We start from the raw sequence: 3,839 nt of genomic DNA on the forward strand, positions 1-3,839 counted from the left end.
AGATAAGACTTTGTCACTTTGAAAACGAATGGCATTTTTTCCCTATAGGAAAACCATTCCGTGTGTAGAGAAGGTGGCCCTGACCGAGGCTTTTATCAGCTATAGTCCTTTATCCCTGTGGGTGTTGGTCCACGCGTTGGATGATGCTGAGTGATTTTTGGACAAAACGCTATGAGGAGTCAAGTAAACAGGCTGGCAGTGGAGACACCCGGAGCCCCCCGTGGGCCCCGTATGACTTGTGGCCTCCGGCAAGTCTCCTGATTTCCTGTAGGTCTCAGTTTCATCGTTAATTAAACGCATAGCTGAAAATTTAGAACAGGGGTGTTTCTTTTTTTAATTGAAGTATTGACACAATGAAGTAACACACAATGTTACCTAAGTTTCAGGTGCACAGTATAGTGATTGGACAAGTCTGTACGTTATGCTGTGCTCACCACAAGTGCGGCTACCCGCAACGCCATTACAATACCATTGACTATATTTCTGGTGCTGTACCTTTTATCCCTGTGGCTTACTCATTCCGTAACTGGAAGCCTGTACCTCCCACTCCCCTTCACCCATTTTGCCCATGCTCCCACACCAGCCCCTCTGACAACCACCAGTTTGTTCTCTATACTTATGGGTCTGTTTCTGCGGTTTGTTCGTTTATTTGTTTTGTTTTTTAGATTCTGCATATGAGTGAAAGCATGTGGTATTTGAAGCAGGAGTTTTGACAAGCTCACAAAAATGCTGCATCATTTGGTTAGAATTTCAGTAGGGTTTTTTTTTTCCTTACAGAAATTCACAAGCTGATTCTGAAATGTGTATGGAGATGCAAAGAACTTAGAATATTAAAACAATCTTGAAAAGGAAGAGCAAAGTGGAGAACTTACAAGGCATGATTTCAAGACTATGAAGTCACGATACTCAAGCAGCATAAGAATCAATAGAGAGATGTATGAAACAGAAGGGGCTCAGAAATAGACCCTCACTCATATAGACCCTCACTTTAATTTTCAACAAAGACATGGAAACAATCCAATGGAAAATGGAAAGTCTTCAAGAAATAGTCCTAGAACATGGAATACGTGTATGGGAAAAAAACAAACACAGTAACTCCTACCTCCGCCATATATAACAATTAATTCAAGATGAATCATAGACCAAAAATGTACAAGCTAAAACTAGGAAGCTCCTTTAAAAAAAAAATGACCCATCAATGTGTAGAACTTTGTTCTATGCACGTTCGCTGAAGACCTCCCTGAGCCTTGTCGCCTTTTTCCTCCTGTCCTTGACTTGCTCTATGGAGGAATTCATGAGGGTGTCTGTGGTGGTTTGTGTTATTGGGCAGATTTTTCTTTTCTTTTCTTTTCTTTTCTTTTTTCTTTTTAATGTTTATTTATTTTGGGGGGGGGGGGTGGTGCGCAGAGAGATAGAATCCCAAGCAGGCTCTGCACTGACACGGGGCTTGAATTCATGAACCAAGAGATCATGACCTGAGCCAAAATCAAGACTCGAACACTTAACCACTGAGCCACCCAGGAGCCCCCAGGAAGATTTTTTCTTAAGGTAGGAATTTAATGGTCCATTCTTTAAACCACATCAGAATGTCTCAGTGTGGAAGTGGCCTTCTCCAAATGTCTATTACTCACAAAATGAAGGAGCAGGTCCACAAGGCAATCTCCTCAGCTCCTTCTGTGTCTAAATATTCGCTGTCTATAAAATGATGGAGGAAGTGATGACTCCTGGGAAAATGTGTAGGCGAGAGAAGCAAATGACCAAACTCTAGTCTAAGACTGTGGGTTTTGAGAGACTGTAGGTCTATTCAGATTGCTCGGGGCAGGGCAGTGGCACATTGGAGACGGGGTACAAAGGGAGAAGGGACAGCTCAGCCCCTGAGCAACCTCGGGGTCTAGTTGGGGTGACCCAGTGCACACTCTGAAAACAGCAAGGAAAATAAGCCCTACTGAGAAAGCCTGGGATGATGTGAGGGGCACTACATGGCCGTTCACAGACCCAAGTTCCGACCTGGGATCTGTCACTGTGTGACTTCAGGCCCCAGCAGTCTCATCTGTAAAATGAGCTTCATCATCTGTACAATGAGAGGCTTAAATTGATTAGCAGGGGTTTTATCTTCCCTTTTTAAAACCTAGCATCTCGTTCTGTTAACTCTCCATTAATACATTCCCCTTTTTACTTTCTCTCCTCAGGCCCGGCTCCACACCACAGATACCCTTTCAATTGTGCTGGGTGTGTATCTTTTGTGTAAATGTCTTCTTGCGGCATAAGTATTGCTCCTCTGTACCAAGAAGTTGGTGAAACCAGCTGCAGAGTTATTCACAGAGATGATGCTCAGAAACAGACTAGAATGAGCGTCACTCTGATTATCACTTTGGGATGCAATGCGAAAGGTGAATTTCTTTTACCTGTGTGTACCCGAGCTGACATTCTCTTTTTCTGTTGGGATGAAACTGACAGTGTATACACATAGCACCAACCTGCTCTTTGAAAAGCACATCACATCTATATATGAGGGAGGGAGTTTTATCCAAGAGGTCTATAAAATTTTCATAGACAATAAATCTGTCCCGTAAACAAGCTGAAGATGAGTTAAACTAACAGGACGTCAAACATATGGATTATATTTCCCCTCAAAGCCTCATGGAATTTCTAAAACAAACAAGCTAGAAGCTGGGGCAAAATGCAAGCAGGGTTTTTCCAAGCTCATCATTGGTGGTGGGGGCGGGGTGGGGGGGTGAGAAAGGAAAAAGTCTGTGCCCTTGGAGTTTTACATGCTTCTGAGTTCAGTTAATTTCACGTTCTTTTCAGACCACAATCACCCTCTCTTCTGGATCCCCCACATCTGATTATGGGGAGAGATACAGGTTCTGAAAGAAGAAAATCAGTTGTGTTGGAAAAGAAACGCGAGGAAATGAATGCTGAGTCATCACTTAGTCAGAGGAAGGACTCACAAATGGTCCTGGCTGTGGGCAGTGATGTTGGTCATCCCTGGAGGATGAGGGGGGGGGGGTGTGGGTTTTTATTCTTGGGGGACAGGGCCATCTCTCATGTATAGACTAGCCCTGCATGAAAAGGACACTTCTGGCTTTAGTCCTCTTATGCTGTGTTTTTCCCAATCCAGTGAGAAATTGCCCTCAGAATCAGGAGTCCCACTGACCCTAGGGAGGGGTGGGTAGATGTTTACCTTTTATCCCTCTTTGCACTTCCTGCCCAGTTATTTCAGGCTGCTTTCTAATTGGCAACGGGCTGTCTGAAATCCTACCCACACCTGGCACAGGAGCTGGGGTGATGGAACACGTATGCCCCTGCACAGCACCCACTGGTAACATAGGGGAGAACTTACGGGAAACAATGGAAGAGCTCAGAGATTATTGTCTTTACTTGTTAAAGCCAAAAGAAGGCGATTCCATCTCCCTGGGACCTGGTTTTGCTAACACTCAACCCTCGAGGACTCAGACATTGACTACAAAATGCCAAACCATTTTAAAGAGCTAAAAGTTTATGTAACCATCTGGAAATTCATCACCCCCCAATTTTTTTTTTTTAAATGTTTATTCTTGAGACAGAGAGTGCAGGGGAGGGGCAGAGAGAGAGAGGGGGACAGAGGATCCAAGGCGGGCTCCATGCTGACAGCAGAGAGCCCCATGTGGGGCTGGAACTCATGAACTGTGAGATCATGACCTGAGCCAAAGTTGGACACCCACCAACGGAGCCACCCAGGCTCCCCACCTCTCAGAATTTAAAATCAGTGATACAACATGCAGCCTACACACAACTGTAATGTATTTGGCTGTTGTGGACGTTGTCGTTGCTCTAATCAAATCCCTTCCGTGGACTGT

The 3,839-nt window shown here is 44.5% G+C and overlaps 1 long non-coding RNA gene across 1 annotated transcript; it reads left to right on the forward strand.

The window, feature by feature from the left end:
* Positions 1-1,447: 1,447 nt before the first annotated feature.
* LOC123579658 lies at positions 1,448-3,535 on the forward strand. Its single transcript, XR_006702876.1, has 2 exons — positions 1,448-2,390; positions 2,809-3,535. It is a non-coding gene; the product is annotated as an uncharacterized LOC123579658 (long non-coding RNA).
* Positions 3,536-3,839: the final 304 nt, after the last annotated feature.

Source organism: Leopardus geoffroyi, chromosome A3, assembly GCF_018350155.1.
Source record: "Leopardus geoffroyi isolate Oge1 chromosome A3, O.geoffroyi_Oge1_pat1.0, whole genome shotgun sequence".
In the NCBI taxonomy this organism is placed as follows: Eukaryota; Metazoa; Chordata; class Mammalia; order Carnivora; family Felidae; genus Leopardus; species Leopardus geoffroyi.